This window comes from Marmota flaviventris, chromosome 19 (genome assembly GCF_047511675.1).
Source record: "Marmota flaviventris isolate mMarFla1 chromosome 19, mMarFla1.hap1, whole genome shotgun sequence".
Taxonomy (NCBI): Eukaryota; Metazoa; Chordata; class Mammalia; order Rodentia; family Sciuridae; genus Marmota; species Marmota flaviventris.
This window is the reverse complement of record NC_092516.1, coordinates 31593921-31603649: the sequence shown is the minus strand read 5'-3', so window position 1 is coordinate 31603649 and position 9729 is coordinate 31593921.

Genomic DNA, 9729 nt, shown 5'->3' with positions numbered 1-9729 from the left:
TTCCTTTGGGCTGTCAACAATTCCCAGGCATGTGCTGTTTTAATGTTACAGATTATTCTAATGTTATCCAACAACAGATAGATGAAATAAGAGAGGAGATCAACAAAATTCAAATGGATAACTCTTGGTCAGGCTTGGGAAATTGGTTTCCATGATTAACTTCTCTTCAGTTTCTATAATTTGTATCCTTCTTGTATTAGTTATTGTTCCATGCATTATTAACTATATACTATGGTTTATTCAGATACAACTTAATTCTATTATGTAACATCAACAGTATTAGCCTATATGATTGACATTACTGATTACTCCCTATCAAAGATTTGAAAGGGACACATACAAGACAAGAGGGGAATGATAAACCCAGCCTAATTCCCCCTTAAGATCAGGAGCCATGTTGTCAAAAGTTATAAAAGGTTCATTTCTGTTTTCTGTAAAATATGAGGATTTCTATTTGGCCTGGCCATATTTTTATGTTTTAAACTTGCTTGGAATGCCTGCCCATGCCTTGAACTCACCCATGCATGGCTTTCACCAAACAGATAACAGTCCTCTCTGAAACCTTAGTGGCATCTCACAAATTCTGGTGTTGGGATCTGAATTTACTCCCTAACTTGAAATGTTGAACCACTTAGATCATTAACCTACTATCTGCTTTTGTATTATGTTTGTCAAAATCCTGTTCTCAAGACCCTCCCCCCTTTTGCAACTTTTTTGAGATATAAAATCTCTTTCTTGGGGAACTGGGGCTGCTGGTCTCTAGCCTGTGTTAGGGGAGTCAGCCGCTGATCAGCTTCCTTTGTGTACATGACAATACAAGCTTGTTTAATTTGTTTAAAATTGGAATTGATGGTCTTTTATTTGCATCGGGGTTTAACAGTAGCACACAGAGGAATGTCATCTACATATTGGAGAAGAACCACAGATAACCTATCTTTGAATTTTGCTAGATCCTTGGCTAGGGTTTGTCCAAACAACTGAGAGCTCTCTCTAAATTTCTGAGGCAACACTGTCCAGGTTGATTTATATCCACTATGTGTTCCTCAAAAGCAAACAGATATTGTGATTGAGAGCCTAGGGATATATAGAAAAAGTAATCTTTTAAATCTAACACAGTAAACCAAGCAGCAGCAGCTGGGATCTCAGATAACAGAGTATATGGATTAGGAACTACAGTGGGGAGGGAATGACTGCTTCATTAATTATTCTAAGGTCTTGGACTAGTTGCCATTCCCTGTTTGTCTTTTGAACTCCTAAGATGGGTGTGTTGCATGAGCCATTGCAGGGCACTAGAAGTTTTTGCTGTTCAAGTTCCTTTCTTTTTTTTTTTTTTTGTAGTGCTGGGGATTGAACCCAGGGCCTTGTGCATGTGAGGCAAGCACTCTACCAACTGAGGTATACCCCCAGCTCCTGTTTGAGGTTTTGTATGATCTTTAATAAGCCCCCCCTTTTGCTTCTGGGCATAGTGGGGATTGTCTCTGATGCAGAAAGAGAGAGAGGGATCCTCTAAGACTATTTTAATAGTGGCATTGTCCCAAATAGTGTGTTCTTTGGAGAACTTATTTATTTATTTATTTTTGGTACCAGGGATTGAACCCAGGGGTGCTCAACCATTGAGCCACAACCCCAGCCCTTTTAATATTTTATTTAGAGACAGGGTCTCCCTGAGTTGCTTTGGGCCTCACTAAATTGCTGAGACTGGCTTTGAATTTGTGATTCTCCTGCCTCAGCCTCCTGAGGCAGGGATTACAGGCATATACCACTGTGCCTGGCAACTCACTGATTTTATAACCTCAACTTGAGTAAACTGTCTGATTACAATGTGAACTTCCTAAGGTTTGTGGGTTCAGTTGAAGTTATTGTTTAATATTAAACAAGGTATTCCACTGATTTCATGCTGTAAGAAAACATTAGATATTTGTTATCATTCAAGGCTTCATTCAGATTGCAACATATTCCATCTGATTGCTAGTCTTATTTACAGCCTTCATTTGTGGTGTCCAAAGTCTGCAACCTTGGACATTCTGTACTTAGTTCATAGACTCTCACTATTTGTGGACTGAGTACATGTTATTAGAAGGGACAGACAGGGAAGCCAAAAGTAAAAGCATTTTTCCATGGTCAAATGTGTTAGTGAGCAGTCTGGAGGGGGACCCTGCAACAAGCACTCTGAAAGCAGTCAACTTAGTTTTTCACAAATATTATATAATATCACATAATATTATATAATATTACCAACATTATTATTTCAGGATCAGGAATTTTTAAGAGTTTATGCTAAAGGAGAAATCCTTCACACAGAGAGAGTGGGAATTGATGGAATAAGGTGTGTTCTATACAGTCCACCAGAGGATCTTCTGTGGGATGCCCTGGTTGCCCATAGCAGTGACCTGCTCATTGCCATGCATGGTCTTTGCTTCCCCATGTTCCTTGAGTCACATCCCCACCCTCTCAAAATGCTTACTGGGATCATCTCCCCAATAAACTATTTACATCTTTCTCTTAGGATCTGCTTTTGGGGAAAACTCCGATAGGGAACTCTACCATACACTAGGGTTTTGACAGTCATTGTACCAGTTACTCTTCACACAAGCCAAGAAGTATTTGTCAATTTATTCTTAGAGATGAGTGTGCTGAAGTTAGGAGAGTTCAAACAGATCCCCTAGGGTCACCAGACAAGTTAGGGTAGGGTTACACTTTGGGACCATGCCTGTGTGACTCCCAAGCATGTCTGTGCACTATTCTGAGATGCTTTACATAAGATTTTTGGTTGAATTCTGCATAAGTGTGTGATCTGAGTGTTCTTCATCTAATGATCATTTTTATCCCCCTTCAGTAGTTTTCACTAGTTGTTCTCTTTCCTTGAAGTGACCTTCTTTCAGTTTCTCTCTGTGTCAGTGGTTCCTAAGCCCATGTTCAGGTTCAATATTTCTGTGAAGACCTCACAGAACTCAGTAAAGCAGTTATACACAACCCTTCACTGGACAGTCACACAAATTTTCCTGTCATTCAAGACTCAGCACATGGTGGGACTTCAAATTGGTGCAACCACTCTAGAAAGCAGTATGGAGATTCCTCAGAAAACTTGGAATAGAACTACCATTTGACCCAGCTATCCAACTTCTCAGTTTATACCCAAAGGACTCAAAATCCGCATACTACAGGGACACAGAAACATCAATGTTTATAGCAGTTCAATTCACAATAGTTAAACTATGGAACCAAACTTGTTGCCCTTCAACAAATGAATGGATAAAGAAAACGTGGTATATATACACAATGGAATATTACTCAGCCTTAAAGAAGAATGAAATTATGGCATTTGCAGCTAAATGGATGGAATTGGAGACTATCACGTTAAGTAAAATAAGCCAATCCCCCAAACCAAAGACCAAATATTTTTTTCTGATATTCAGATGCTAACAAACAATGAGGGGTTTGGGCTAGGAAAGAATGGCGTTACTTTGGATTAGGCAGAAGAGAGTGAAGGGAGGGGAGGGGATACGGAGGTAGGAAGTACTGTAGAATGAATTAGACATTATTACCCTATGTGCATATATGATTACATGACCACTGTGATTCTTCATCATGTACAAGAAGGAGAAGTTATACTCTATTTATATATGATGTGTCAAAATATATTATATTGTACAGTCATGTATAACTAATTAGAACACTAAAATAAACAAAGAACTCAGCACCAATATGAGCTCCTCAGAATTGCCTTTGCCAATAAATTAGCCTGGAGTATCCTCCATCACTTTCTATCACTTTTCTTATTTTATTTTCATCTTTACTCTCTGACCACTGTACACTTTATATTTTATCATTGTATCATATCCAAATAAAATGGAGACAAATTAAACATCATGTCCCTGAATGCCCTCTTTGTGTTTTCAAAAAGCCTAGCTAAGTTCAGGGAGTAATAAGAGCAAGCCTGGGCTGGAGAGTCCAGATGCACATGATCTTGGACAAACCCTCACTTATGCACACTAGCAATGAAGACAAATTAGTAGTATCTGTAGAAACATACTTTCTTGCATGTACACCAGGACTATTGATCATTTGAATTCTGGCCATACAAGCAAGCTAATGCTGATGATGTCACTGCTTCTGAAGTCTAAGGTATAGAATCCCTCTTTTAGTGAGAATGGGTGTGGCACTGAAGTCACTATGGAAAGGATAGTATCAAGCATTTGGCCTTCGACCACTAACAAAAAGCTGAGAGGGAGAGGAGGTGCTGCTTTGTGCTGTACCTTGAGGTACAGAGATACTATCTGTTTTTGCCAATTGCCACTGAATACTCAGAGCAGTAACTGATCTCTTTGCAAGCTTTCCCTAATAAAATGTATGTCTTCCATGCAGTGTCTGGGCACTTTTCTTGCTGTTTCTGCAAACTACCCACTTCCCTGACACAATGTGACAATCATCTATCTCCTCTGTGTAGAATATAAGCTCCCTGAGGTTAGAGTCATTCCTATTCATTGCAACTCATGAGCCAAGAAGGTAGTATGAGAATTGGAATTTAGCAAACAATTTTTTGATAAACTAAACAATCTGAATAACAACAGTATCTTTTCTATCTTTAAAATATCACAAATCAAGTTAATTTACTAATATTTTTCTAGCTATATTTTAAGTTCTAATAAGGAAAGATATTCTTCCTTGGGATTCTCTGATAGTTGTTTCATCTCTATCCAAATGTTATCAAGGCAGAGTTAGAAAGGGGCAGATGCTTGAGAAAAATTTTCTAAATAAAATGCTCCATATCCTTAATTCTTTTCTTGGGCTTTCTCCTTCACTACCATCTGTGTTCTTCATCTGGTTTTCTTTATGACTTGTGAATCATATTGTTTACCTGAATTCCCCTAACTCTGGAGCTTGTTCTCAACATGGGGGCCTTTCCTGAGATGATAATGCAATCTCTTTCTTAATAGCTGTGTCTTTCTGATGATAGCTCTTGAAGAAAATTCAGCAGATACCTAATGGAAATGAATTACCTTGGACCCTGTGTTTTCATAGCTGGCTTGAATGAAAATTGAGTTAGTGTTCTAGGATCTCTGTAGCAATCATATTAAACAACAGGCATTGATTTTGAGTGGCAGGAGAACAAGTCACTGGGGAATGATCATTAGTGGTTAAAGCCAAATGTGACTATCTTTCCATTCCCATTTGTCTGTTTTTGGTCTAGGGTTGGACTTGTAACACTGTTCTACCAAGAATTGCTAAAATGAAATCTTTCAGTAGTTTCTGGGATGCATTTTACTCCATTATAAGAAAGCACTATGTGAGGAGAGAACTACAGGTACCTTTAATTTCCTTTCCTTTATTTTCACAATTTTATGTGAAAATGTGATATTTGGAGCTATGGCAGCCATCTTATACCTAAATAAAATACTCTGAACAGCAGATATGAAAGATTAAAGAACTTATGTTCCTGATAAATTTATTGCTCCACCATAGCATTGATCAACTCTAGATTCCTTCTAATGGGGGATAATATGTATATTGCTGCTTAAGTCACTTTTATTTGTTTACTATTTGAAGTCAAAAGCATCCTTTCTAAAAATGGATCTAAAAATTTCCCCAAAGAACTCATGTTTTAGGAAATGTAGCAATATTCAGAGGTAAAAATATTGAATAATGAGAGCCATAACCTCATCAGCAGATTAATCCATTTGATGAATTAATAATTTGAATGGATGAACTACTGGGCAGTAACTGAAGGCAGGTGGGTCATGGCTGGAATGAGTAGGTCATGGGAAGGTGAACTTGAGCTATATCTTACCCCTGCTTTCTCTCTGCTTCCTGAACTTCATGAATTGAGAACATTTCCTCCCACTTTCCCCTTCACCATGGTGTTCTGTAACATTTCAGGTTTGTAGAAATGGAGTTGATTGACCATGAATTAACCCTTTGAGACCATAGGCCCCAAATCAACTTTTTGTTCCCTAAGTTGTTCTGTCAGGTATTTTCTTCACAGTGGTGAAAAGTTGACTAACACAGAGAAATTGGTACTAAGAAGTGTTGCTGTGGTTGTATCTGACCATGTTATTCAGAAGCCTTTGGAGCTGGTTTGCAAGGAGGAGCTTGGAAAAGTTTGAAGGTTCAGGATGGAGAAGTTTTCAAATATTGTATGTAGGATGTAAGGGCCATTCTGGGGAGAGCTCAGAAGACCAAAATGCTGATAAGTATGCTGACAGTAAAGATTGTGTTCATTAGGTTTCTAACAGGAATGAAGATTCAGTTGTCAAATGACCTAGAGGCCACACATGTTACATTCTGGCAAATAACTTGTCTACATACTGTCCATGTCCCAAGATTGTCTGTGAGGCTGGATTAGAAGATGATGAACTAATTAATCTGGCAGAGGAAGTTTCAAGGCAGCAGAAAACTCAGGTGGGGGCATGGGTATTGCCTGTGACTTTTATCCAGGTTTATTGTGAGAAATGGGAGGAAAAAGGTAGAGAAGAAAGATTGGAAAATCTTGTAGTTTGGCCAGAGAGAATGCACATATAATATTAGGGCTAAAGAAGTTGAGATTTCTAAAGAGATTACTATTGAAAGTCATCCAGTGCCTCATTGGGGTAATTTCTCCTGGTCAGGAGGGGATAAGCCACCTGAGAAAATTACAGTCTGAAATAATTAGTAAAGAAATAAAAGACAGTCAGAAAAATAGTTTTAAATGCAGAGTGCCTAATAGATCCAGCCCACACAAGAGCCGAGCTGAACAGTTAAAAGATGGCTCCCATTCTTGATCTAAGGGAGAATATTCAAGGCAGGGATAAGGTTTCAGAGGTGGAGTCTTGCATCGTGATGTCTTGCAGTCAACAGACTGATTGGCATCTTGGCAGGCTACACCCATCTCTGAAAGTGTGTGTGGGACCAGGCAGAGCTGAATAGAAATTCACTTGCATTTGGGCGATCTTACCCAGTGGGATTGCCACTGGAAGTCTCCAAATACCAAATTTTCCTATTTAATAAGCTTTCATGCTGATTTGGTCCATGGATATCTCTCAACAGATTACCACTGCTAAAAAGAAGCTAAGTACTTTGCACAGAGAAAATAGGGAAGATTCTTTGAGGGCAACTTATTTGAGAGGAGACCATGAGAGTCTCCTGATCATATGGGAATAGGGGCATAAAAAGTTGTTTTTCCAGAATTTATCTCAATTGTGCTCAGTTGTCCAGGCACACAGAGACTGCTGCAGCCATGTTCTGAGGGGACCAGCTACTGACTAACACACTTCCATAATTGATATTCTGTGTCCTTCCATATTTCCATATATCTTTCAAGTAAATATTCATTACCTAATGTCACCTAAACATTTTTCTCAGTCTAACTAGCTAAAAGGTTTTTTATTTTGTTGACTTTTCAAGGAACAAACTCTGGATTTTGGCAGCTTTATTGTTTTTCCATTTTCTCTTTTGTTTAATCTATGCTCTAAGTTTTATTATTCATTTTTTTTTCTTATGGATTTATGGTTGGATTATTTTTTCCTAGTTCATTTAGGTATAAATTCAAGTTGTGAGTTGTGGGAGGCCATCCTCGCACATGATTTGAGTTACCTCCCTGGCTAGGCGAGAGGCACTTAGAAACATCCTTGTGTCCAGAGCTTTCCCCCCCTTCTCAGGTCTGAGAGCTTGTCTGTGTGGAGGCGTGTCTGGCCACTACCTAGAAGACCCAATCATCGCACCTAACCTTGGGACACTGCCCCCCTTAATCTTCATTGGATGTGATTTTCCCCAGAATTTTTTGTTCCCCAATAAAAGTCCACTCCCTGGCGTGTTCTCTCTCTCTTGCTAGCCTCTTCAATAAACCTCGTTACTCTAATAGGTAGCTGGAGGCTGGAGCTAGGAGATGCCATCCTGGAGCTGGTTTGAAGGTAATTAGAGCCTGTCTCTTTAATTCAAACTCCCTTAGGATTTCTCATGTAGCTTAATCTTTATTTATGAAGACTGTGCTGGCTGTGGGCCAAATTTGGTTCCCTGAACATGAGGTACAGTGAGTCAAATCCTCTAGGTTGAGTGAGCTAGAGTGCACTATAGAAATTTAGTGGATTGTGACAAACGTGTAGGGTCACTGAGTACCAGGCACTGTTTGGAGCTAAGGATGTTAAAGTTTAATTATGGGAAATTCAACTTTTATCAATAAGGACATGTATTTGACCATTTTAGAGATAATAATTAATCAGAAGGGAAAGCATGTCAAAAGGACCCAGCTATTGCAATTTTTAAAGACTGTTGGCGAATTCTGGTCCTTGGTTTTCTGGCCAAGATTCACCAGATTTAAATACTTGGGATAAATTAAGAAGGAAATTACATAAAGCTGTCTTTCTAATTAATTACCTGGCCATACTAAAAATATGAAAAGCTTTGGACTGCATTAGAGATTTTCCTTTTTGATTACATGGGTCAAAGTCCTTGGCCCCCTGAAGATCTATTGAAAGGGATTCAGAGAGCCATTAAGTGTATACAAATGGAGAAATTGCCTGAGGCTAAAGGAATCTCTCTTCCTTTATGGAGATTGCTAGCAAAATCAAATTCCATTCATATTACCCATCACATGGAAAACCTTGGTGCCATGCCCAACATGAAAAACTTAGCTCTATCAGAACCAGTCAGGAGGAAAACCATAGAGAGGAAGACTCCAGAGGGATAGATAATCCCTCTCAGAGAGAAGAAAATCAAGAGGAAATTCATAGAGAGGCAGATAGTCCTCCTCCTCCTCGAGGCTTTGGAGAACAAAATCAAGATGGTGATGAGGAAGGACACACAGATGGGTCTCAGACTGAGGGAGAAGAGTCAGACAATGAAGTCCAGGAATTCAGGGAATTTTAACAGATAATGCCTAGCTGGACCTGCTCCAGCCATTCAAATTCAGCCGCTTCCTGTTAGGAGGACAAATTTTAACAGATATTCTGAACTGGAGATGACCTTTCTTATGCCATTACAATGGGGATTTAGAAAGGTGGACAAGACATTAGTGGGTTTTAGCTTTTCCCAATTTTTGAACAAGTTAATGATCAAGACCAGCATGTTCATGTCCATGCAGTAATTCCATTTAAAATTATTGAGTTAAAAAATGTTTGTGATGTTTATGGTCCTAATTCACCATTTGTACAAAGTTTGCTCAAGACAATTAGCAATCAGCCCCTCCCCCTGAGCAATTGGGTCTCCATGGCTCTCTCTCCTACTTGAGTGGGGGGGACTTTTTGCTTTGGTGATCATACTGGACTGACTTTTGCTCAGAACAGGCAGAGAGAAATCGAAGCCAATATATTCAAATGTCTGTGGAAATGTTTTTGGTATTGGGTGAATTTATCAATTTGGAAAGACAGCTAAATTATGAATTTGCAGTGTACAATCAGATTACTGAGTGCGCGAAATGTGGGTGGCACTAAATAACCTCCAGGGACCAATCTAGCGTAGTTCTGACTAAAGTTAAACAGGGTGGCAATGAACTCGATTCTGACTTTGTCACAAGGCTCTACCAGACTGCAAACTGATCAATTGGAGACCCAAGTGCTTGTGAATTTATTGTTAAACAGCTAGCATTTGAAAATGCAAATAAATTTTGTCAGGATGTTCTCAGATCTCATAGGAAAAAAGAGTTTCAGAATTCATTCGCTTGTGTTCTGATATTGACAAACTTTTACCCTCACTGCGGCTTTAAAACAAAATTTTTGCCACAGGAACTGGTACGCCGATCCCATGGGTGATGCTTTA